Source organism: Taeniopygia guttata, chromosome 25 (assembly GCF_048771995.1).
Source record: "Taeniopygia guttata chromosome 25, bTaeGut7.mat, whole genome shotgun sequence".
NCBI classification, from domain to species: Eukaryota; Metazoa; Chordata; class Aves; order Passeriformes; family Estrildidae; genus Taeniopygia; species Taeniopygia guttata.
The window spans coordinates 2,691,112-2,717,262 of NC_133050.1; the positions used below are offsets into that span (position 1 = coordinate 2,691,112).

General features: G+C 57.7%; 1 long non-coding RNA gene across 1 annotated transcript; it reads left to right on the forward strand.

Annotated features, from left to right (window-relative positions):
* The first annotated feature begins 23,540 nt into the window (after positions 1-23,540).
* LOC140680655 (uncharacterized) lies at positions 23,541-24,446 on the forward strand. The gene is made up of 2 exons (XR_012052004.1): positions 23,541-23,724; positions 24,151-24,446. It is a non-coding gene; the product is annotated as an uncharacterized lncRNA (long non-coding RNA).
* Positions 24,447-26,151: the final 1,705 nt, after the last annotated feature.

Below are 26,151 nucleotides of genomic sequence, written 5' to 3' on the forward strand. Positions count from 1 at the left end.
GAGAGCGGGTTCTCCTGGGAATTCTGCTTTTAACCCCTCTGTGTTCTCAGAGGCGTGTCCACCTTCAATTGGTCATATCCAAATTGACCTCTTTCTTTTGAGAAAATTCATTTTCCGTGTCAAACCACGACAGCAGAGTACCAGGAGACTGTGAAGAGAGCACCAGGACTCAATGTCACTGGAGCCCCAGGCACACCTGATGCTGGCCACAGCTGTGCCTGCTGCAAGCTCCCATAGCTGCTGCTTTCCCCCTCCCTGTTGACAGCTCCCTCCCCATTCCCTGTTGACAGCTCCGTCCCTCCAGCCCTCAGACCCTGCCCATCACCTTCTTTTTCCCCCCATCTCATCCCTTCCCCTTCCCTTCCATTAATAAACAGTTTGGTTTCTACCCCTTACCCTCATCTCTGTGGAGCTGAAGCGACCAAAATCCCGGGCCCTGGGACACACAGGCCCCTGCTGCTGTTCTCTTAAATGCCGTGTTCTGTGCACACACACAGAGGAACGAGGGCAGATCAGGCTGGAAAGGTGCCTGTGCTGGAGGTGCAGTTCCACAACCCTGTGGAGTTGCAGATCTTGCTGAGCAGCCTGGAGCCCCTGGAATTTGGAAGAGCCAAGCTGAGTATGCTCTGAAGGCAGCTGTGAGGGATTCCATGGCAAGCTTCCACGGAGGGCAAAGGATCTTGGAATGCTGGAAGTTTTCAGGAATAACTTCCTGAAGGCTCAGCAGTGTCCATCCCTGCACAGGATGAGGGAGAGGGCAGAACCAGCGACAATCCAGGCTTAGCAGGGAGCTTTGGGTGTGCCTGAGGGCAAAGGAAGCAGCAGCGCGGCGCCCAAGACTGGGACACGCGACCCTGCCAGTGCCCAGAGCGCTGTCAGGCAGTGCCGGGATCCCGGCTGTGGTTCTGGTGCCCACAAGTGAGGAATGGCAGCCCCAGGCTCAGAGCCAGTCAGAAAGCCAAGCAAGTGAGAGCAGAGGGAGGGCACCCTTCCAGTCTCTCTTGGGCATGGCCGCAAAACAGCCCCTGCTGCTTCTTCCTCTGCCTGTGTTTGGGCTGTGCTGGTGGCAGAGGCAGCCAGGCTGTGCTCTGCCTTCCAGAGCCTGTTGGGAGCGGGCATGAAAAGCGCTGTGTGCACAGCGGAGAGGCCTGGAAGGTGCTGGCAAGAGCGTCCTGCGGGAGCAGGGCTCTGGGCTCTGGCTGGGAACAGCCTGGTCTTGGTGCCGTGGGCGCAGACAGGAGTTGAGGCAGGTGAAGAGGCACTGAGCAGCTTGTGTTTGTAGAGGGCCTGGGGCTGCACGTCTGAGCCTCCACCTGGAAAGGCACTTGGGGGAATAGGAGCTAGAGCTGGAGTGCCTGTCCTGAAAGGACGTGAAGTCCTTCAGCCTTGCCAGCGTTTCCTAAGGGTGTGTTGGTGTTGAGCAGAAAAGCCGCACATTTGGGGAAATGCCTTTGGAGGACAGGGGCTTGCTTCTCAAGGAAAGTGCTTCCCAGGGAGCTCCCAGTGAGGCAGGTGCAAGTGTCCCCCTTTGGCTCTCTGTGCTCCTTTCAGTCCTTGAGGCCCACTGCACTTGGCAGAGGGGCAGGGGAAGGGAGAAGGCTGTGAAGAGCAGGTTTGGCATCCACCTGGACCTGCAGGGACCAACCCAAGCACCTGCAGCAGCGTGTGTTACCCCCCCTTTGGACAGAGGGGTGAGCAGAACCATCTCTGTCCATCTGTGAGCCCCACAGCTCTCTGTGGGAGCTGTGAATTAAAAGGCCGTTACACACTCACTTTTCACATCTTCCCGTCTGCTGTGTTGCATCTCTTGGCAAGATGCATTTGCCTCCTGCTTGCTGGGAGCTGCTGTGGCCCAGGGCCAGCACAGACTGGGCTGGGTGGGCCAGGCAGTGTGGTGGAGAGTCTTGGCTGATCTTGGTGTGTGCCTGGCCTCAGAAAAGGCTTGGAAGATTTGCCTGCCGAGGTGTCCTGCTCCTTGGCTCTCCCTGTGCATCTTGGAGAGCACAAGGTAGGCATTTCTGGCAGCTGGGCATCAGCAGGCCTTCAAATGGGGGCGTGTTGTGGAGCGAGCCCAGCTGAGATACCCTGAGAGGAGCCCAGGGCTCCTTGCTCCTCTCTGCTGGCCCGTGAGCGTCTGTCTGCTCTCGGGATGGCCCTGGCTGTGTCACGGGTGCTGCGTGGACACGAGACAGCCGCTCCTGTCCCGCTGGGTCCCAGCAGCGCCTGGCAGCCATCCTGCATCCACGTCAGGATGCTGGCCAAGAGAGGCTCTGGAAGCTGAGGCAGCTGATTTTAAGCTTCTGCAGGTGCCAACAGGTCAAGGCCAACAGTGTTCCCTCAGGATACAGCATTCCTGAGGGGCTTCCCCAGAGCTGCCTGATGCCACCCACTCCTTGTGGCACCAGTTGCTTTCCTGTGGAAGGTTCTACCTTCCCCAAGAGCACAGAAGGAGCTGGAGAAAGACCTGGCCAGCCTGCTCTTGATCCTTTACCAGCAGCCCTGGGTGAGCAGAGTAATCCCAGCTGAGCGCAGATGTGCCAATGGAAGAGCCGTGCATGGGAAGGCTCGGTGGGAAGGATGATCCAGGATCCATAGGCCTGGCAGCCTGAGCTTGCTGCCGGGGAAGGCCTTGGAGCAGATCCTCCTGAGTGCCATCCCACAGCACGTGCAGGGAACCAGGGGGTCTGCTGGAGGGAGGGAAACTCTGCAGAGGGACAGGGACAGCTGAGGGTCCTGGCAGGAAGTTGAGGGCTTCTTTGTGGTGTTTGCAGGGTGTTGGTGTTGGACATGCGCTGGGGAAGGAGTTGTCTGGGAGGTGAGAGGTCTGGGCTGGAATTTGAGTCTGTTTTAAGGCAGCATCCTTCGTTTGGCACAGCCTTGCTCATGGGTCTCAGAAAGAATATCCGTGACTGTTTGTGTTCATGGTCCTGATTGTGCTGCAGGGAACAAGAGGGGAGAGCTGTACTTTATTGGCCACTTAGATCTCTATACCGGGGCAGGGTTAACCATTTTGCCATCTACTCATTGTTGCCAGCAGTTGCTCCAGGTGCTCCTGCCAACAGCCCCTGCAGGCAGGAGCACAGCCCCCAGTGCACGTGGGTTTGGCTCCCTCTGGCACAGAAGCCCCCCAGGGGCACAGGTCTCTGGGGCAGGAGACGGGCACCAGCCCTGCCAGGGCTTGGGGGCTGGCAGGTCTGCCTGGGTGGGGACTCTGCCACAGCTGCTGGTGTCAGCGCTCCCCGGGCCCCAGGGCTCAGAGCAGCATTCGTGCCCTGGCCCACAGTTCCTTGTGTGTGCCACACCCGCGGGTTTAGGGTGGCCACGGGCTGGGATGCGTCCCGAGGAGGCTGTGGCAGCTTCCATGGAAGGTTCTGTGCCCTTCCCAGCGCAGCTGTGTCGGCAGCCCTGGGAGCTCCTTCTGCTGCCCGGAGCCCGCAGAGCCGGGCAGCGTTTGCTGATGGTCTGAGCCGTTCCTAAAGATCCTGTCGGGCTGTCTCAGACACTTGGGGCCAGGGATTCCTTCCAACCTGGGCCACTTTGGCTGGGCAGGGGGTGGCCCCAGGGCAGGTGGCAGTGTGTGCAAGGCCCCTTTGTGACATGGTGCAGCATGGTTACTATGGCATAGAACGGGACAGGATGGCCTTTGTGACACGTGCTGACATATGAGTGGCACTAACCAGAGCACGCCACTCTGCTCAGAGCAGGCGACCGGACAGGACGGGACAGAGTGGTGCCGTGAGGAGCCCCCGCACAGCGCGCTCGTTCGTGCCTGACCCGGAGCTTTTCTGAGGCATTATTCCTACAGGTGACCTCGTGGCAAGACCACAGGACTTGGCAGCCCGTGGCCTTCCCGAGGCTTCTCTTTTGTAGGTGCCCTTGAGGACTTGTTGACTTGGAGCTTTCCCGAGACATCTCTCTTTCAGGTGCCCTCGATACCAGACTCTGGCATGGCGGGCAGATTTCTCGGCTTGTTCAGAGTGTTCAGGGGGAAGAAAAAGAAAAGCCCTGAAGCTGCTCCACCACAACAGCGTGAAAACCTGGAGCAGTTCCAGCCACCGGAGGACTGTGAGTGGCAGAGCTGGGCCACAGGACTGATGCCTGCAGCCAGCTTGGCCCCATCCCGTCCCTTCCTGTCCCATCCCATCCCATCCCATCCCATCCCATCCCATCCCATCCCATCCCATCCCATCCCATCCCATCCCCTGGGGATGTGCCCATGGACAGGAGGGAAGAGGGCCTGGACAGACACCCCGCAGTGGCCGTGCTCCATCCCCTGGGGCATCCCGGGGCGGTCCCTGCCTGGGGAGCCCAGGGCTGGGCTGTGTTCTCCGGCCTCTCCCGCAGCCCCTCAGCCCTGGCCGCGCTCGCTCTTTGCCAGATGCAGCCCTGGACCGCACACAAGAGAAGAAACCTGCCCGTGGCCGTTTCCGCAAAACCCTGAAGGTGCCTGCAGCCATCCCCACCTGGGCTGGGCCTGCTGTCACTGCTCAGCCCAGCAGCACGCCTGGAGCACTCCATGGAACATCCCTGGCTTTCATTTCCTTTGTTCTCCTACAGACGTTCTGGAAGTTCCCGTGCATTCGACGTAGAAAGACCGGCAGCGCAGCAGCTGAGGGCCCGGCCGAGCCTGGCTCGGGGCTGACCGAGCTCCAGGCTGAGCCTGATGTCAGCCCAGATTTGCCTGAGCGCTCAGAGAACTCTGACACCTCAGTGACTGAAACTCGGACAAAGATTCTTCTCACATCAATGACTGAGGATGTGGACATCACAAACGCCAAAACCAGAGACACTCAGGGCATCGCAAATACTGACACCATGCCCTCTCCAACTCTGAGTCAGGAACTCATATTCGACTATTTCAAGGACCCTTGTGTTCCTTCTCAGCAGCAGGTAAGCAGCCTGGGGCCAGGCCTGGAGGCCTCCCAGCATCGTGTGTCCCCTCAAGCCATGGTCTCTGGGCCCCCTCAGCCTTTGAGGCCAGCACAGTGTGGAAGAAGGGAAGCACTTCTTTGAAATACTGGGCAAGTTGTTCCCTGGACAATGTTCCATTTCTCCCCCATGCTTCCTCCAGGTGCCAGCCAAGGTGAAGAACATCCACCAGCGTCTCATGTCCCAAGTCACTGTGGATGTCTGGCTGAAGAATGACATTTTGAGGCTGGCTGAAGAACACCCTGCTGACCTGGTGCTGACCCTCCTGCGCTGTGCCCCAGCGTGTGACAGGTACGGGGCCCACGAGCCTTGAGAGCTCAGGGCTCAGCAGCCTTAAGGGCCCACGGCCCTGCACAGCCTGTGCAATGGGCTCTGCCAGACAGGCAGAGAGGCCCAGGAGCCTCGGGCCCCTCTGTTCCCTGAGCCTGCTGCCAGCGCTCCCCCCCTGCCCTTCAGGGCACAGGGGCTCTGTCACCTGGGCCCCCACGGGTGCACAGGGCATGGTGCTGTGACTGAGATGCCCCTGACACAGAGCTCTGATCCCACAGAGCCGCTGCAATGATGTGGAGAACCATAGGCTCATCGAGTCCCACAGTGGAAAAGGTGCTGCCAACGCTGCTCTGTGTGATGGAGAACTGGCCTCTGCACAGCACGTGCACCTCTGATGGAGACAACGAGGAAGTCTTTGCCCTGGCTGTGAGTTTCTGGAACTGGCCTTTGCTCACCCCCAGGTTGCCAGCAGCTCTCCATCCTCTCCATCATTCAGTTGCTGGGCTGAAACCTGGGCTAGGGCCAGGCTCAGGGGCACCAGGCCCGCTGCTCCCCCTGCGTCGGCTCTTGGACCCTGCCCCATGGACACCTCGTCACTGAGCGCTGCCTTGGGCTGTTCTCTTGCAGGCAACTCTGGGTCTCTGGGTGATTCTCCAGGTGCCTGAGTGCCAGGAGGCGATAAACCTTTATTCCCCCCGCCTGTTTGTGGCTCTGCTCTTCCATCTTGTCATCACCACACAGCAGATACCATCAGAGGAAGTTGCTACATTCTGGAGAGCATGCTGGCAGGCACACCACCTTCACTGCAAGCCCAACAGGTCCCAGTCCCCCTGTCCTTCCCGTGCCCTTGTGGCCAGTGCCAGCGCTCCCAGTGTGACCTGGGCTTTGCTCTGCACACAGGTTTGCAGTGCAGGCCATAAAGGCTCTGCTCTGCCGACTGCAGTGGGACCATGTGGTGCTGGCTATGGAGCGCAAGCGTGACTGGGACATGCTGCTGCGTGCTGACACCCAGCACGTTGCTGTGGGCCTGCTGGCCAGGTGAGACCCCCTTCTCCCCACGGTCCCCAGTTTGTGCCCTGTGCCCAGGTGCCCCTCACAGTCCCTGCGGTCATGGGCCAGAGGGCCTTTTCACTGAGGGACAGCCAAGGAAACTGGAAAAGGCTTGGAGAGGAGGGTGCCCAGAAGGGGCCGCCTCCCAAAGCGCCCACATCCTCTCCAGGGATGCTGGGGAAAGACCCGACCTCTGTGAGTCCCTCCTGGGAGGGGTTTGGCCTTCCCACCTCACGGCCTTTTTCCCCCCTTGCCAGGGTGTTGTGCCATGTCTTGGACCCCTTCTGTTCCCGCATTGCATTCCGCCTGCTCCAGCCACAGAGCAGGGAAGAGCCGTGCTGGGATCTGCCCTCCCTGGCATTCCTGGTGGAGGTGAGCCTGTTGGCCAGCGGTGCCTGCCTCAGCTGCCTCCCGGCTCTCTGCCCTCTCGCAGCCGCAGCTGCCTGGGACGGTGCCCACGCCCCGTGCTGCTGCCTGGGCCCAGGCCTGTGCGGTTCTGGGCTCCTGCCGGCCGGGTCCCCTGTCACTGCCCTGTGCCTTTCAGGTCCTCGGGGGCCTGGACTTGAGTGAATGCGGTGACAGCGTTCTGGAGATGATGTCAAGGTACCTGCGGAGCGAGTGCAGGGAGCGGCGTCGCCTGGCGCTCCGAGGCCTTGTGGTGCTCACCAAGGATCCCTCGATGGTGAGAAGGGGGCAGCAGCTGAAGCTGCACTGGGCAAAGCAGCCCCTTGGGCTGGCAGGGCTTCAGGAGCTGAGGCAGCTGCTCCCAGCTCTCCTGCCTCACCTGCCCCAGTGCTTTGGGACAGGCCTTTGGCCTGTGGGCCCTGCAGCAGCAGGGTGGGCCTGCAATGCCAGGGCGGTGTTGGCCGTGCAGCCATCCACGGCTCCCCAGCCCACCCTTGTGTTCCGCACAGGCCAGAAGAATGTACCCGCTGTCTCAAAGCCTTCTGGAGCTGCTGGGGGATGCAGATGGAGAGGTGGTCAGCATGAGCCTCCGTGTGTTCACAAATGTCCTCCAGCACAAAGACATCCTGGTATCCAGCACCACTGCCCCAAAGCTCGCTGAGGCACTCCTCCTGCTCTTTGACCATGTAAGGCTCTATGTCCACAGCCATGGGCACAGACTGCCCGCATACACTTTCCCCTTATGGATTTTCTGACATTGTCTCTGGTGAGCCTGGAATAATTGGTCTTAAAAGTCTTATCCTCTTCTTTTCTAAAGGACAGCAGCTATGTGCGCTTGCTCTCTATTTTACTCTTTGACAAGATCATGAACTTTCTAGTGGATGAGGGAGAAAAGCCCATGAAGAAGATTTTGTGTCAGAGCTTGCTCCCACTTTTCTTGCACTGCCATGAGGACAACCAGCGCGTGGCAAATGTGAGGTTTTGTGTGATGCTGGTGGATCTCTGGGAGGGGTCTGGGCTGCCTCCTGCCCTGGCGCCGGGCGGGCTGCAGCCTCCTCCAGGCCCTTGCCACAGGGACGCGGGTCCTGCGCCCTGGGCTCTGGGGCCATCTCTGGGTCTCGGCTGCTCTCCAGGCTTCTCGGGAAACGCTGCTTGGTGTGGCCGAGTTTTTGAAGAAGAGGAATCTCAAGAAGCTGCTGAAGAAGGAGCAGCTGTCAAAGTTTGCCGAGTGCCTGGTAAGGAGGGCCGGGAAGCCGCAGCCCCAGCCTGGAGAAGCCCCCTGAGCGCGGTGCTCGGTGTGCGGGCTGGCAGCTGTGCCCCTGCCCGCTGCTGCAGCCCGAGGCCGCGCGGGCTCTGCTCCAGGCTCCTGCGGCCCGAGCCGGGTGCCGATGGAGCCCCGGCCCGGCGGGGCTGCGGGGCGGCACCGCGGCTCCCCGGGCAGCAGCCGGCCCTCTGCCCCCTCCAGAGCCCGGCGCCAGCGGCTGCTGGCCGGGCCTCAGGGCTGTGCGGGCAGGGGAGGCCGGGGTTTGCGCAGGGAGCGCCCGGCCCAGGGGCTGAGCCCGCGCCAACCCTTCCCTCCTGCCGCTCTCTGCAGCTGGCAGAGGACAGCAGCAGCGCGGCCGAGCACCTGCGCCGGGCCCTGCCCTACCTGCAGAGCCCACAGGAGCCCCTGCGAGAGGCGGCCGTCAGGTTCATGGGTGAGCCACCAGCCCGGGCTCCCTCCCCGCCCCGCCGCAGCTCGGCCCCAGCCCCTCTGCTGCCCCGGCAGCGCCACCCGGGCCGGCGCCTCTGGCAGCCGTGCCCTGGGGCGGCAGCGTGCGGCGAGGGCCCAGGCTGAGCCCTGCCGGGCCAGGAGGCCGTGCGGCCCCAGGGCTGGCAGCGCCGCTGGCAGGGAGCTGTGCCGCTGGGCCTGACAGGCTCTGTGTTCCCAGGGATGGCCGGGCGCTACCTGAAGGGACAGCCAGTCGAGCTTCACCTTCTCACTCAGGGTGAGTGAGGGCAGCGGGCTGTCAGCGGGGGCTGGCCGGGAGAGCTGCAATGCCGGCCAGGGAGCTGCAATGCCTGTCCCGGCTGTGGCCAGCTTCGCTCCTTGTGTGGACAAGGGCTGGTGTGGGCAGGGCACAGAGAGATTTCAGGGACGCCAGTGGGGGGATTCGTGACCAGCGCCTTGCGGCTGATCCCGTTGGGTCTTCCTCTCTGTTAGGCATGGCGGGAGCTGGGAGAGATGGCCTTAGCAGAAGAATTGCTGGGTGGCCCTCTGGGCTCTGACTGTGGTAGTTTATCTGTCTTCCAGCCCTTGAAGTCATGAGCGAAGATGACAGCCCATCCTCCACTAACCTGGAAATTCAGGAAATTTTTGGGAAGAGATGTGCAGAACTAAGGTCATCTGCTGGATTCACAGAACCACGATCCCAAGAAGAGTACCAGGAGACAGTGAAGAGAGCACCAGGACTCAACGTCACTGGAGCCCCAGGCACACCTGATGCTGGCCACAGCTGTGCCTGCTGCAAGCTCCCATAGCTTCTGCCTTCCCCTTCCCTGTTGATGGCTCCCTCCCCATTCCCTGTTGACAGCTCCTTCCCTCCAGCCCTCAGACCCTGCCAATCCCCTTTTTTTTTTCCCAATCTCATCCCTTCCCTTTCCCTTCCATTAATAAAGAGTTTGGTTTCTCCTCCTTACCTGCATCTCTGTGGAGCTGAAGCGGCACAAATCCCGGGCCCTGGGTGTTGCCTTTATAAAGGGCAACCAGCGACCTGGTTCAGGTGGCAGCACGGCAGCCTGGTCTCGCCCAGGCCACTCGGGCTAATCAACACATGCGGATACCAATGTGGCAGACGGTCGAAAAGCCTTTATTATCTCATCTTGTGGGTTTAAATAGTCTTGGGGGTCTTTGCTACGTCAGAGGGGGGTTGGGGGGTCTCAGGGGTTAGTCGGGAGTGGAAATTTACCGGGGCAGGTGTGGCTACATGCTTCTGGGGCTTCAGGGGTTAATAGCTAACGTGGGGAAGGGAGAAGGGGAGGGGTCTATCTTTCCGTGACATCCCGTGATCTTCCGCTTCGCCTGTCCCTTGCCTACCACATCTCCCCCCTCCTTATCACATACAAAATGAGGTAGTCGTAGATATAGGCACTGGGGTGAGGTACAAACTTGCAACTTGTTAAGGAAAGGGTGGTTTGGTAAATCTGGGTAATTTTTTCAAGGCAGGTGTTGAATGCTTTAGCTACTGACCGTGTTTGCAGTTTTCGGTTTACAGCATTTGTTGGTGGCCTATGAACAGAATGTTTGCCCTTTCCAGACGGGCCTGAACAAACGAGACTAGTTTGTTCAGCAGGCATGGTCCTATGGTAATAGCTAAAAGCAGTATCGCCAGTGGACCTACCAGGGCGGAAATTAAAGTGGTGAGCCAAGGTGATTGATTTAACCAGGATTCAAACCAGCTCTGCTGGGTCTCCCTGTCTCTCTTTCTCTGAGCCAGTCTGTCTCGGAGTTCTGCCATGGAGTCTTTAACGACTCCCGTATGATCTGCATAAAAGCAGCATTCCTCTTTCAAGGCTGCACACAGTCCTCCCTGCTGCATGAACAAGAGGTCCAGTCCTCGCCTATTTTGTAAGACCACTTCTGAAAGCGAAGAGACTGATTTCTCTAAATAGGAGATGGACTTCTCGATCCTCTGCAGGTCCTCGTCGATGGTCATTTGCAGCTGAGAGAGTCCGTGCTGCTGGGTTGCGATGGCTGAGACACCCATGGCTGTGCCAGCTGCTCCCAAGCCGAGCAGCATCGCGATGGTTATACCTGTGATGATTTCCCTTTTGTGGAGTCTGTTAGGTTCTTCGAGAAGATGGTATATCTCTTCGTCTGAGTGATACAAGACCCTGGGGACAATCAGAACTTGAACACAGAAATCGGTAGAGTCATTGAATTTGGCAAGGAACACACAAGGACTCACTCCGGACCTTTGGCAAACCCACATCCCAGACGCAGATGGGATCACCCACTTGTTAGTTTTTCTGTTGGGTTTGACAACTTTAGTGCAGAAGTTGCCTTTCTGCTTTGCTAAGGTTGCATTCCCAAAACATCTGCCCTGTCCTGTGATTTGACTCAGGGTGATTCCTCTGCAGGGAGTGTCCCATCTGCACTAGGGGGGGGTGCTGGCTGTGGAGTAACTGAAGGGGGTGTCCAAAGCAATGCCTTCATAAAAAGGGGGTTTGACATCATAGCAAAGCCAACAGGAGTTAGTTAGGTTCGGTTTGGTTTCGTTTAGGGTTAGAAAGGTAGCTTCTAGCATGCGAAAGATTGGGTTTGGGTCTGACTCAGCCGTGCGGCCTATCTGGGGGGTATCTGCAAGGCTGGTCGGGGTGTCAGTGACTTTTGGGGGCAAGGTTTTGGGGTGGGTTGTGTTTTTCCCTCTCAGCACATTCTTGATAATTTTGTTGGGTCCCACTGGTCGAGGTGCTGGCGGCTGGAGCCTGGTAATTCTCACATTCACCCACCTCCTCGGTCCTCTGAGGACCACTGTCCATGTTCTACCCGTGGCCCAGCTAGGGTGATCTGGCTGTAGGACAGTCATGTTATAACTTACACATCCCCGTAGTCTGGGCTGTGCATTGTGGTCTCCGCAGCCAAAGGGTGCCCAGGTGAACTGTAAGAATTTGTCGGGCTCCTGCGGTTGCCACCCGTCTCCCCATGGTCTGGCATCTGTAACAATGGTTTCGCAGCCCCAATATCCACAATGTCCCCACCCCGGGTAGTCACAGTACCTTTTCCCTGGGTTGGACTCTGGGCACCAGTAAGATATGTACATGAGTATGATGTGCGGGCTTGAGGGCCGTATTTTCGGTTGCCCTGGAAACAGATCGGCTATGTGGAATACGAAGGATGGAGCGTTTGTGGTGGTGACCTCTTTGAACACCTTGTCACTTGAAAGATGTTGCATGACCCATCTGAACGGCTGGTGAGGGTAGTGGCCTGGGTCGGCTTGCCCCCCGGCCACAAGCCCCACCAGCAGGATTGCACAGAGACACTGTGCGAGTCTGGGTCTCACCGCCGTGGGACGCTCAGGTTCTGTCTGGTGGCTTGGTGGTCCGTTATCTCTCTCTGGAGCAGGGGTGTGTGTATCGCGGGGACGGTCCACGAGCGTGTCCTGCGAACGAAAACTCACAGTTTTCCATTAGTTTCATTCTGAAGGTCAGGTTTGATCGACCTGAGTGGACACCACCTGATCTTGTCCTCCTTTTTAACTGCCGCGTACCCTCGTCCCGTAAGCACCAGTCTCCAGCCCCGTTCCCACTCGCCCAGCTCGTTTTTGACCATGACCTGTGGGCCCTCCTCTAGTGTCTGGGTGGCCCAGTGTTTTCGAATGGGACTGTTTGCTTCATCTCCCCTAGGGAATTGGTTCAGTGCTAATAGCGCGGTTGCTAGCATGCGTGTCTGGTCTCCTGAGGGGATGGATTTGGCAAAGCCCTCTGCCTTTGCCAATACTTCTAACTTGGCTTTTAGGGTCTGATTTGCTCGCTCGACAATGGCCTGTCCGGTGCTGTTATATGGGATTCCCTGCGCTAAGGTGATACCCCACACCGAGGCGAATTCCCGCACTGATTTGGAGATAAAATTGGAAGCATTGTCAGTTTTAATTTGCTTGGGGATACCAAGCCATGCCATAACTGTCAGCCAGTGCTGGATCGTGGCCTTGGAGTTGGGTTTGAGGTGCTGTGTCGCTATGATCACTCCGCTGTAGGTGTCCACTGTCACTGCAAGCCATGCTCGGGGCTTCAGCAGTTCGCAGAGGGTGAAGTCTGACTGCCAGATTTCTGACGCCTTGAGGCCCCTCGGGTTGACTCCACCGGTCCATAGGGGTGACTTCTGGCAGTGAGGGCAGGTGGCCACTACGTGTCTCGCGTCCGCTGTCGAGATCCCGCATCTCTTCGCCAGTGCTTTGGCCCCTATGTGGAGTGACTCGTGCAGCTGACGAGCTTCCTGCAGTGTCCACACTCCCTTCGCTGCGGCATCTGCTTTGTCATTGCCAGTCTGGAAGAAGCCCTTGACTGGGTTATGGCTGTTGACGTGGATGACGGACACGGTGCCCTGGCGTGAGGAGAGTGCCTCTTCAAGCATGGAGGCCGTTGTGGATGTTGACACACCTGGTCTTGACATGGCTAGGCAGAGCTTTGCCACGAATATAGAGTCTGTCATGATGTTGAGGTGTTCGTCCTGGAAAAGTCCGCACGCCAAGACCACTGCTGCTGCTTCCAGCTGTTGCACTGACAGCGTGGGGTCGCATGTTTTGACGCAATGCCATGTTTCTCCTGTTTGCCACACTGCTGCTGCGGTAGAAGTCATGGAGGAGGCATCTGTAAAGACCGTTGGCCCTGGTTGCGGTCGGTCCATGACCTTCGGTGGCACATCTATGTCGACAATGGTCAGTAGCTGGGTCCAAGGTGGTTTGGTGGCGTAGGAAATTTCTCCCCCGAAGACAGTGAGAGCGAGGGCCAGGTGCTCCGATATCGCAGTTGACTCCGTGGTTGGTCGCTTGCGGAAGGGGAGGTGGATCCTTGCCGGCTCGGTTCCCAGGTGTCTCAGGGCGAGTCTCCTGCCTTTCATGATGAGGTTAGCAACGCATTCAACTCCTGGGGAGAATGCGTGAGTTGGTCTTCCGAGGACCACCCATTGGATCGGCTGGGATTTTTCGGAAGGTCCTTGGGCAAGTGCTCCCACTCCTCCCTTCTGTGTGAAGTGGACGTATAAGTCCAGTGGTACGCTCGGGTTCCACCTGGCAAGCAGGCTAGTGGACATCTGACGTTCGATGAAGTTGAGGGATTTCGTTGCTTGCGGCATCAGCTCCTTGGGGTCCCAGGGGTGTTTTCCTTTCAGGAGGTCATACAGGGGGTCCATGACCTCTGGGGGAACTAGGACGATGTTGCGGAACCACTGCAGAGATCCCACGAGTCGCTGCATGTCGTGGAGGGTCTTGATGTCTCGGCGGACCTTTATCCTGGGTGGGGTCACGTAGGAGTTTGTGATCCCCACTCCCAGGAAGGTCACGCACGGTCCTCTCTTGATCTTCGTGTTCGGGATCTCGAAACCGTTGGCCTGGAGGGTTTCCGTGATCGTGGACACTAGGTGATCCACTTGGCTTGCTGATGGTGCAGCGACGAGGATGTCGTCCATGTACTGAATGATGGTCGCAGCAGGGTGGGAGTGTCGGACTGGCATCAGTGCCCTGTCCACGGTAATCTGGCATATGGTCGGGCTGTCCACAAGGCCTTGAGGTAGCACCTTCCATTGGAAGCGGAGGTTAGGTCGCTCGCCGTTCGGGAACACGACGGAGAAGGCGAACCGTTCTTTGTCCTCGGCATGCAGGGGTATTGAAAAGAAACAGTCTTTGATGTCCAGCACTGCGCACGGCTGCCCTTTGGGGATGGCTGAGTTCGCGGGCAGTAGTGTCTGAACTGGACCCATGGGCTGAATTGTCTTGTTCACTTCCCTCAGGTCGTGGATGAGGCGGTAGCCTTCTCCTGATCTCTTGGGGATTACAAACACAGGGGTGTTCCACGGGCTGGTGGAGGGTTCAATGTGGCCCTTTTGTAGCTCGCGGTCGACCAGTTCCAGCAAGGCTGTCATTCGAGGCTTTGACGGGGGCCACTGCTCAACCCATACGGGGTCTGGTGATTTCCAAGTCAGTTTGATTGGCAGCAGTGGGTGTACAGCAGTGGCCCTCATTATAAATTTGTAATCCTGACTCCTAGCATAGCAAGGATGTCTCTTCCTATCAGGGGTGGGGAGTTTTGCAAGATGTAGGGGTGGATTGCTACTGTTTGTTCTGGTCCTTTCTTTGTTTGGAGCGTTATAGCTACCAATTGGGTGCTTTTCCAAGCTCGGGACAACCCTCCCACCCCGTTCACTGGAGGGACCTCCTTGTACTGCCAGTGCCGGGGCCATAGGGCTTGGGGTAGGATTGTGCAGTCTGCTCCTGTGTCTGCCCAAAACTGAAGCCCTATTACGTGGGGGTCTCGACTGCCATAGAGGCGGCATGTCCCCCAAACTTTCGGGGGTTCCTTCCCTATTTTCAGGGCCAGGGCCACCCAGGGGTCCCGACTTGGGCTGCCCCCTGTTGACCCTGTGGCACAGGCGCTGCTTGCGGTGGCGGTGGGTATGAAGGCGCCGCAGGCTGTGCTGTGAGACTCGTTGGCAAGGGTATGAAGTTGGCTGCTTCCTGTGGGAGAATGGGGTACGAGGGCTCCCCGCCCCATTGGGGGTTGGCATGGATGGGCCGCCTCATATTCGCAGCGGGAGGAGGCTGGGTGCGGCCCGCAGGCCCCCTCCCTTTTCCGTTTCCCTGGAGCCGGGACCTGCATTCCCTAGCAAGATGCCCCTTCCTCCCGCAACCCCAGCAGGATCCCCGCGGGCGTGTTTGGGGTGGAGGCGCTGCGGCAGGCCGCCGTGCCGGCTGGGGGCAGCTCACCGCGATGTGACCCGCCTCACCGCACTTGAAACACGCCATGGCATTGGTCAGGGTGTGGACGGCTGCCTGAATGGGCGTCAGGTGTTCCTCCCTCACTACGTGTCTGATCATGTCAGCCAGGCTAGCTCCGGCTGGCAGGGAGCGTAAAATATCCTTGGTAATAGAGTTGCATTGCTGGCGCAGGCAGTCGCCTACCACGGGGCCCTTTGCCTCTGCCGGCAGGGTGGAGGAGTCTATCGCTGCCTGCAGGCGATCTACGAACTGTGTGAAGCTTTCGCTCTCTGCCTGCCTCACGGTGGACCACGGTGCCGGCTTAGCCACGACTCGGGAGGCTGCGCGGATAGCCTCTCTGGCAGCCCGAGTGGTCGCCCTGACCTCCTCAGCCTGCATCTGCGCAGCTTGTTGTTGCGGCGTGATCATATCATCATGTTTTCCTATCAGTCTGGATAAGCTCGATCTGTGTGGGGGCTGCCTCGCGCCAGACGCTTGGGCTAACTGCTTCCTACAATTATCCTCCCACTCCTGTCTGAAGACAATCATTCCCGCACCATCAAGTATCATGCGCCCTATTCGTTCGATATCAAAGGGAAGCAAGTCATCGTTGCTAAAAAGACCATCGATTAATGTGGTGACTATGGCCGAGTTGATCCCTTTTTCTGCGATGGCTTTGACAATTGACTGTATATCCTTTGGGTTTATCGGGGTATATACCCTTTGTTGGTTTCCTTCCGGACCGGCGAGCCTCACCGGGAAGGCTTGTATGGCAGCCGCTGGGGACCATTCAGCACAGGCTATCTTTATTTTCCCCCAGTCAGTAAACTGGGCTGGTTCGTATTGTAGTTGTTTTTCGGCGCGGCTTAGAACTTTACTCGGTTTTGTTTCAAACTGTGCTGGCTCCGTTTCATCCGTCTCGGAGTCATAGCCAGCCTCCGTCAGCTCCTCTGAGCTGGTGGAGCTGTCGCTGGTCTCCGAGCCGGAAGACGAGTGCCAGTGCACTTCCGGGGCTCCGCGCCGTTTTGTCCGGCCCCAAGCTCGCTCCTCCCCGTGGGGGTGGCGCCGCTCCCGCCCCCCCGGCTCGCCGCACCTCCCGCGGGGGGTGGTTTCTCCCTTATATGGTGGCGGCGCCTGGCGCGGCCGCTGGTTGGCTCCGCGCTCCGTGCCGCTCTCCGCCCCTTTCTCCCGCGCACGCGCATCCCCGAGATCGCGCACTTCCCGGGTTTTCGCGCCGAGACTACCCGGGCCCCGCCCCTCTCTACGGCTTCCGGCGCCATTTTCAAGGGGATGAGGAGGCGGCATGGCGGCCACGTTCTCCCGAGCCGCGGTTTCTGCGTCTCGGGCTTCTTTCGCCAGCCCTTGCCAGAAGCGCTCCGCGTGCCGTTGCGTCTCCGACAACTGATCGCGGGCCGGTGGTGGCGGCGGGACGGAGGAATTTGCGGTCTCTCGGGGGGTTCGAGCGGTGGGGGTTTTTTGGGGGTTTTCCGCGGCGGGGGTGTCTCGGGGGGTTTCTGCGGCGGGGGGTGGGCTCTGATCTGGGGGAGCGGGTGTCGCGCTGAGCCCCCCCGGGTCCCCGCCGCCGGGCGAATCACTCTCAGGGGCAGTCTGCGTTCCCGCTCCCACACCGAGTTTGGGAGTAACTAATAAACACGTACGCGCCGCGCTCCATGTCTCCTGCTCTTCTATCGCTTTGCGTAGGGCTTTCTCTACTTTGCCCCATGCTTTAAGGTTTTTGCCACTGCCTGAGGATTTTGTGTCCTCGGCTAGCGCGGCAGTGCATTTTTCCCATATTTCCGGATGTAACACATCCACAGGGCGCTCAATTGCCCCAAGCTCAAGCAATCTCGCTATGGCAAGATGAAAATCCTTGAGCTTACACCCAATACCCCACTGCGTATGAATGGCACTTACGATCCTTGCTATTGCGTCCATGACGCTCGCGGATCCCGGGGACGTCTCCCCTACACCTAGATATGGTTTGACCGTTCCGGCCGCTGCTCCTGTCCAGGTGTATCCCGTCCGCCGGGGGAATTTTTCCTTTTTTTCTTCTTTTCTCCCAGGTTTTGGCACCAATATGTTGCCTTTATAAAGGGCAACCAGCGACCTGGTTCAGGTGGCAGCACGGCGGCCTGGCCTCTCCAGGCCGCTCGGGCTAATCAACACACGCAGATACCAATGTGGCAGACGGTCGAAAAGCCTTTATTATCCTATCTCGTAGGTTTAAATAGTCTTGGGGGTTTTTGCTACGTCAGAGGGGGGTTGGGGGGTCTCAGGGGTTAGTCGGGAGTGGAAATTTACCGGGGCAGGTGTGGCTACATGCTTCTGGGGCTTCAGGGGTAAATAGCTAACGTGGGGAAGGGAGAAGGGGAGGGCTCTATCTTTCCGTAACATCCCGTGATCTTCCGCTCGCCTGTCCCTTACCTACCACAGATTTGCTGGCACAGAAAGCCAAAATTTGGAAGATTCTGGGTTCTGGCTCCAGCACCATCCAGATCTGCTGTTTGCTGGGACCACCAGTGCACAGATTAGGAAATTTTTTGGTGCCAGAACAACCAAAGTCCAGTAATTTGCTGGCACAGAAACCCAAAAGCCAGAAATTTCCAATCCTGAAACCAGCCAGGTGTGGTGTTTGCTGGGACCACCAGTGCCCAGCTTTGGAAGCTTCTTGGTGTCTTCACAGCCCAGGTGTAGCAATTTGGTTTTCAGCTACCTGAGGAAGAGAAGGCTCCGCTCAGACTGTGGCTTTCCTTTTTCTTGGAACTGTTTAACCCAGCTCTGGACAGAAAACCCAGAAAAACACCGGCAGCTCACACCTGTGGCCCACCGAGGTCTGGGACCCTGCATTCCAGGGCCAGAGGGACTGAGAAGAGACCTAGTGAGCCAACTACAACCCACAAAAAGGACTTTCTGAATTGCCATCTCTTCAGAACTGAGAGGGGTTTTATTTCATATTATTCATGCTTGTGAATACTTTACTTGATAAATAAACTGTTTTTTTTCATTTTTCTCCAGGGAAGTCTTCTCCTGAAATAGTAGGGGGAGGGGCCACTTGAACTTGATTTGTAGACGGACTCCTTTTGGAGGTTTCCTCACAACATTTGCCCTAAACCAGGACAAACAGTCACAATTGTGCCACTTCACCAGTGGCACAACTCCCCAGACCCCCAGGAAAAGAAAGGACATGTAACGTTCTCCAAACATTTGGCCTGCTTTGCTGCAAAATACATGCTGCACACACAGTGCAGTGTGGAAAGCCAAGAGAAGCTGCAGTAGGTGGCAAATCTTGGGACAGAAGCTCGACCTTGTTCTCCATGAGAGGTTCTTGACAAGAGCAGACAGGAGAAGATTCCTGGAAAAGTGCAACAGCTTTCCAGAAGTGAAATGAAGATGAAAGAAACTATCAAAAATGTTTTCCTCTTTATTTCTATGCTCCCCTCTTCCATGTTGCACGACTTCTCCATGATGTGAATTCCAACTGAATCTCACCTCTAAGATGGGTCACTTAGCAAGTTATAAACACTCTAAAATACCATGAGCTACACACAGTTTTCCTTCCCCTGTTTTTACTGGAAAGCAACGCTGGAGACATAAGTGCAGTGCTTGGGTCACGTATGAATCCTACACCAAAGGAATGTGCCCCAATAGTGTTTGAACCTCAGCAAGGACAATGCACAGCAGCGACACAGCGGAGGGGATTTCTCTGCCAGTGTGCAGGAGTCAGGACTCTGGATCTGGGCTCAACACTGCAAAGTTCCCGTGTTTGGACAGAGGAAGGGGCTGTCCCCGGGGCGCGTGGGGCTCGGCCGTTGGGCAAGCGGGGAACGGACACGTGGACAAACGGCCTCGGTGCTTCAGTTGCAGAGGCAGCAGCGGCGGCGGTGGCAGCAGCGGCGGCAGCAGCGGCAGCAAAAGCAGTTTTTCTCTTCTTTCTCTTTCTCTTCTTTCTCTTCTTTCTCTCCCGCTGTCCTCTTGGTGTCCCTCACCCGCTGTCCCTCCCCTCTCCCCGCCTCCTTCTCCCCCATGCCGGGCCGGGCCATGCCCCCGGCCCGCCCCCGGCCCCAGGCGGGGCTGCCCCGTCCCCGCCCCCGCCCGCCCCGCCGCGGTCTCGCCTCCGCCCGGCTCTGGGCGTGCTGGCGGTGGCGCTGCTGGGCGGGCATCAGTGCCTGGGGCTGGGCCCTTTGGCTCCGCCTGGCCCGAGCCCGGCCCCGGCGCAGGCTCCGGCCCCGGCCCCGGCCCCGGCTCCGGCTCCTCCCGGGCCCCGCGGAGGACACACGCAGCACGGCCGCGCCCGCCGCCTCCGCCGCGGCTTCCCCGGCCCGAGCTCCGCTGCTCAGCAGCGCAGCCGCCGACCCCGAGCCTCCCGTGTCCCGTTCCCGAGACCGAAGGCCTGGGGATGGCCGGCCCGAGGCAGTTGAGGGGCGCTCGGGGGCTGCTCCTGGCCCCGGGCCGAGCGCTGACAGCCGCGTCCCGCCCGCAGGGAAGGCGCAGGAGGCGCTGCAGCAGCGCTACCGAGTGGGTTCGCTGCTGGGGCGCGGCAGCTTCGGCAGCGTCTTCGCAGCCACGCGGCTCTCGGACGGTGCCCCGGTGAGCGGCGGGGCCGGCGGCGGGCGCAGGAGGAGTAGGAGGAGGAGGAGGAGGCGGAGGAGGAGGAGGAGGAGGAGGAGGATGGAGGAGGATGGAGGAGGAAGAGAAGGAGGAGGAAGAGAAGGAGGAGGAGGAGGAGGAGGCGGAGGGGGAGGAAGAGAAGGAGGAGGAGGAGGAGGCGGAGGAGGAGGAAGAGAAGGAGGAGGAGGAGGAGGGGGCGGAGGGGGAGGAAGAGAAGGAGGAGGAGGAGGAGGCGGAGGAGGAGGAAGAGAAGGAGGAGGAGGATGGGGCTCAGCAGGGCGGGCGGCGAGCTGAGCCCGGTGGTGCCTTTGGTTTGCAGGTGGCCATCAAAAGGGTGCCACGGAACCGCATCCGGCACTGGGACGAGCTGGTGAGCGAGCGGGGCCAGCGGGAACAGCCGGGCCGTGCCGGGCGGGGATGAGGTGAGGCCCGGCATGGGGGAAGCCACCAGGACCCCTCGATGGGGAGCGGGCATGGGGCCAGCGCAGAGCACAGAGCATCCCGGGCTGGCTGAGGGGTTCCCCAGCCCTGGCAGGACATCAGTCCCACTGGTGGCACCGTGGTCCTCCCGCAGCCCGACGGCACCAGCGCACCCCTGGAGATCGTGCTGCTGGACAAGGTGTCCACTGGCTTCCCTGGTGTGGTCCAGCTGCTGGAGTGGCTTGAGCTCCCCAACAACATCGTGATGGTGCTGGAGCGGCCGGAGCAGTCTCAGGACCTCCTGCATTTCATTCGGGCACGGAGGTTCCTGTCTGAAGAGGTGGCACGGCTGCTGTTCCGCCAGGTGCTGGAGGCCGTGCGGCACTGCACCAGCCGCGGGGTCCTGCACCGTGACATCAAACCAGAGAACATCCTGGTTGACCTGGCCACTGGCCAGGCAAAATTGATCGACTTTGGCTGCGGCACCTACCTGCAAGACACAGCCTACACTTACTTTGCAGGTGAGCCCGGGCAGGGGTGTGCTCCCGGTCCCGCCATCTCATGGCCCAACATCTCACAGGCCAAGCTGGGTGTGGCAGCGAGGATTCTCCCTTTTGCTGTCAGTCAGGGTACTGAGCCTTCCCCTGAGTTGCTTTTGAGCGGGGCTGGGTGGGGAGGCATCTTCCAGCCCCACTGGCAGCCTTTGCCCACCACTCTGCCTGGGGCTGGGGTTGGAGCAGCAGCAGCCAGCCCGACAAAAGCACCCGTGGGTGGGGGTAGCATAGGAGGGAGCCAGAACCAGTGCACCAGCCAGTTTGGTGTGCAGGTGAGAGGAAGGGCTTGGGCTGCTCCACTCACCTTGTTTGCCTTGGCTTCATAATATTTTTAGGGCACTGCAGGCGGGGAGGATAAGGAGATGATTTTTCCCCCAGCCCTGAGTGGGTTTTTGCTTTGCATGTCACGGTCAGGCCTTGCCGGGGCTTCTGCTGCCCTCTTCCAACACCAGTGGCTTCTTGTCCAGCCCTGAGTTTGTACACAAGTCCCAGGTGCTGGCGAGAGTGCAGCAGTCGCCCCGTGTGCCACTGGGGCGGCCCCTGCACGCCCAGGGATGCTGGGGCCAGGCTCTGGAAGCAGCAGCATCCCCCTGATGAACTCCATCTGTATTCCATAGGAACACTGTCATACAGCCCCCCAGAATGGACCCACTTGGGCTGGTACCATGGTGAGGCAGCAACGATCTGGTCCCTGGGCATCCTGCTGCACCAGATGGTCTGCGGGCAGCACCCTTTCAGGAGGGGCCGGAAGATCAGCTGGGACCATCAGCTCTCGCTGCCACAGCGGCTCTCTCCAGGTGGATCCTCATCTCTGGCCACGGGGGAATACCAGTGCTGGGAGACAGCAGCAGCTCGTGAGCATCTCGCTCTGGCAGCCGCTGAGGAGGTGCCACATGTCCTGCTCTCCTGCTCTCCTCCACAACAGGGAATTGATGGGAAAGTTTAGGCACAGCTCTGAGCACAAAAGCAGCATGGCCTGGGCATGGGAAGAGTGGGGCAAAGCAGACAGGAGCCTTCTCTAGCTGACCGGTGGTTTCTGGTTTCTCTGCCCAGAGTGCCAGGATCTTATCAGGTGGTGTTTATCCATGCACTTCTTGGACAGACCTTCATTAGAAGACCTGTTCTATGATCCTTGGATACAGGATATTCACCTGCCATAGAAAAAGGGAGAGAGCCACATGCACACTTTGCTCCAGGGCCCTGGTAAGTTACAGGTCCACACATGCCCTGGCAATCAGAAGCAAGGAAACCCAGACTTTTTTCCCTGCCTGTATCAATGCACTGGGATTGTTGGGTGGGAACACGCAGCCCTTGTGCTGGAGCTGAGCTGCTCTGCCCAGCACTGGTGGCTGCCATCAGAGCTGGTTTTGCTTGTCCTGCTTCCCTGACAGCTGGGGCCCTGGGCAGAACCCTGACAGCCTGGTCTGACCCCCAGGGAAGGAGAAGGAGCCCTTGGAGAAGCTGTACCAGGTGGGGCTGCTGCTGCTGCTGGAGACAGTAACGACAACATCAAGGATGACAACCTCTTCCTCAACCTGGCCACTGGCAGCTGAAGATGATGGACTTGTGGCACCATCTTCAAAGCCAGGCTCCACAGCGAATTCGCAGATGAGTCCACAGCCGGGGAAATGCTCCCAGATTTGGGCATTGCTCAGACTGGCTGGGAACAAAAGTTTCTCCCTTTGCTGGGGCAGATGCAACTTCAGTCAGCTGCCCAGCTGCTTTTTGTCAGGGCTGGGGGCGTGGGCTGGGGTGGATACAAGATGGGAGTTGGCTCCTGGCCCTGCCAACAGCCCCCAGCACCCAGCATGGCCTGGGCTGAGGCTGGGGCTGGGGCTGGGGCAGCCAGCCCGGCACAGAGAAACCCCCATGGCGGGAGCAGAGGTGGGACTGCAGAACCTGTGCAGGGGCTGCTTTGCTTTGCAGGCAAGGAAGGGCTTGGGCTGCTCCACTGCCCTTGTTTGCTTTGGGATCACCGTTATTTTGGGGGGCAGTGCAGGAGGGAAGAGAGAAAGTGTGGCCTTCTCTCCCCCATGGGTGGGATTTTCCCTAGCATGTAGGGGTTGGGCCTTCCTCAGACCTCTGACAGAGATAAGAGTTTTTTTCTTGTTTCCCCTTGTCTCTAATCTCTTTTCAACAGTTTGTTGTTTGTTTTTCTAGAGGAAGCGTTCTATGTAAGGTCCAGTCGGGATTGGGAAGTGCCTGGGAGCAGCTGCAGCGTGGATGGGCCGTGCCCTTGGAGAAGGCTGAGGACATCGTTTGGGACCAGCTTTTCTCCCAGCGGAGGATGGCGTGAGGTGAGTCCCCGTCTGCTTGGCATGGTGGGATCAGAGCTTTTGGGAGACAGCAACAAGCACAAGGAGGCTCCTGCTCTGGGCAGCTGCTGAGGGGCTGGATGTGCTGTGGCTGGCTGCAGGCTGGGAATGTCCTGCCCTCCTGCTCTGCTCCCAAAGGCAGCAGTGATGGGCAGCTCTGGGCACAGCTCTGGGCACGGCCAGCATGGCCTGGGCTCTGTGGGCAGCTGGGACAAGGGGACAGCAGCCTTCAGCTGACGGGCAGTTTCTGGTTTCTCTCCTTGCAGCCGGGCTCTGCGGGTGCTGAGGCTGCTCTGGGCTCTGCCAGGGCTCTGCTGGGCTCTGCCCCGGGCACAGCTGGGCTGGCTGTGCCCTCACATTGCTCTGACAGCTTTGCATCAGACGAGCCCGTTGGAGCACAGTGCCTGAGCTTTCTGCTTTGGCAGGTGAGTGAGACTCCCCTGCAGGCCAGGAGATTGCAGCTGGGGACACACATCCAATTGGCAAGGACCCAAACTCCCCATAGTCCCAGCTGAACCCCTGGATCTCCGCAGGAACGCCTGGATCTCCACTATTCATTCTTCATTTCTTTTTGGCTGGAAGTGTGCAGTTGCACTTTCTTCCTCCTCTAGAAGTGCCATGAGTGGCCAAAGCTGGCAAGTGAGCCGTGTTCCTGAGGCAGTGCAGTCTGGAGCTGATGGATGGAGAATTGCCCTTCCCACTTCCAAACCAGAGCAAAAAGCCGTAAGTGGGATTTTTCATCCGTAAGAAACCCCTGACAATTTCAGAGGGAATGTGCAGCTCATTCCCAGAGTGAGAAGGAAGGTCATCTTCTAAAGGATTTGGGGTTTGACAGAGTTGAGATTCCCAGTCCTGTCTGGAGCTGGAAGGGCCCAAATCAATTTCCTATTGCTTCGACCACAATTTAAAAAAAAAGAATGTTGGAAACAAACCCCAAAAACTGTAAAAAAGGCTGTTGAGGTCAGTAAGATGGATCCATGCCATCAGCACATTTACAATGTAAATAACTGAGTTCTCTTTTTAAAAAGATCATTTACCTCTTAATGCAAAGTTACAGAAGTTGTTTCACTAACACTTGGATTTTATTTGTATCTTTTACAATTCATCTAATTGTATTTTTTTTCTTTTTCCTTTTTTTTCTTTAAGCAGAGGTCCTGGCCCTCTTCCAGCCAAAAGGGAAAGGGCCCCACCAAGCCTTGTTACCCACAGACAACATGGTAAAGCTGAACACTAAAGGACCTTGGGGGCATTATTCTGGAATTAAAAAGTTGCCAGCTCCATGGACAACAGAATTATTGTTCCTAACCTGAATGACATTGAGCAAAAAGAATGAAGAACGGTGTCACTAAAGTACTACTGACGTTTGCCAAAACACCTCCAGAGTTTCACCAAGGGATCAGTCATCAAAATGTTTTGAAAATTTAAAGACCAAGGTAGCCAAAGCACACAGTGTCACTAATTGCTGGGTATGTTCTCAGCTGAAGCTGGGAGGAATGGGGTTCCCTTGGAGGGCCCACCCTGTGGGGTGGCCAGAACTCTGTCAATGGGCTCTGCCTCGTAACGGAGTCAATGAAGGGACAGTTAGAGAAACCTGTGCTGTGGGACACGGGAATACAACGATCAGTGTGACAGGATTCACTCAGATTTCCCCTCAGGAGAAACCAAACCCTGTTACAGTTATAGAGGCTACAGTGTCAGAAGATTTCTGTGTTTTACCATCACTCCCAATGTCAGTAGAACTTGGGGTGCTGCAGCTGGTCAGTGTCAGTGTCACACCGCTCCCAGCTGCAGGGCCCCCATTTAGGGTCCTTCAGCAACGACCACACGGAAGACTTAGGGCCCAGAGAACATTTTCCACCCAAAGAGTGCCTTGGGTTTCCGAAAGCAAAGGATTCTGGTTCACCCTGTGCCCCATGTGCGCTGCCCCATCCCGTGGAGTTGACATGAATGAGCTGAATGGATTATTAGAAGAGGTAGTAAATGATACTGTTGAAATGCCCATTAGCACAATCTATGAGCTCCAACAAACACAAATGGGGACTCCAGAGAACCGCATGGCCTTGGATTATCTGCTTGCTGGCCAAGGAGGAACCTGGGCTATCAGGGCACGGGGATGTTGCACTGCTAGCAGTGATGGGTTTGAAGGCCAACAGGCAGGAATCACCTTGACAGAAAGAGCAGTAGAAGAGTGGCAGAAGAAAATTCTTCTTGGTGGGATTGGCTTCGTGGCTGCCAAATTAGAGGCTGCTGTGAAATGCATTGGTGGCAGGGCCTGTCATCATTGCAGTGTGTGCACTTGGTGAGTTGCTGTGACACTTTGTGCTGGGAAGTGGAGTATTGGGACCTTTCTTAAAAGAGACAGTCTCAAGAAAAGAGAGGCATTTGATAAATAACAGAGAATAGCAACTATTTAGGCATGTTTTAAAAGGAACGTGAATAGCTCTGAGTAATGAAGTTAAACTGCACTTAATTGTAGAACAAGAGGAGATGCCTTTATGCCTAATACCTAAATCTAAGCTGTGTTACTGAAAGAATTGTTACAAAGGTTGTAGTTGATTGTAGGTCCCAGTACCGATCAAAGTACCAAGGCCTGAACAGGTTGTGATCAGGGCCTGAACAGGCCCTGAGGCAAAGCTCACCTCTAGATGAACCTTCCAAGCAAATGTTGTATTTGTATCCACTCATTAAGGAAGCATGATTAACAACACGATCAATGCATGTGTTCCTTGATAAAACACGGATTTATCTTTCTGTATTTAGAAACAGACAAGGCCCCATCTGGCCTTGTTTGGGGGTGAAGGATCAAAGTCAACTCCCTTGGTTCCTCCTTCAGCCCTGGCCAGGCTTTGGGAGAAAGCAGTCAGGAGAATGAAAGCAGATGTTCTCGCAGTGGCAGTGATGCCAGCTTGTTTGTTTAACAGTGTAAAAGCTGGGTCCTCTCACAGCTTTGGGCTTGGAGCCTCATTGCTTGCAGAGGTGGAGGCACCTGCAGGAATTCCCAGTGTCTGGGAGTGGCTCTCCAGTCCTTGGCTTCCCCCAGCTGATGTGTGGCTGTGGATGATGGTAAAGCCTGAGGCTAACTGGTGATGGATCTTTCCTTAATCACTCCAGGCAATCTCTGGTAGCAATGACTGGATGCATTGCTGAGCT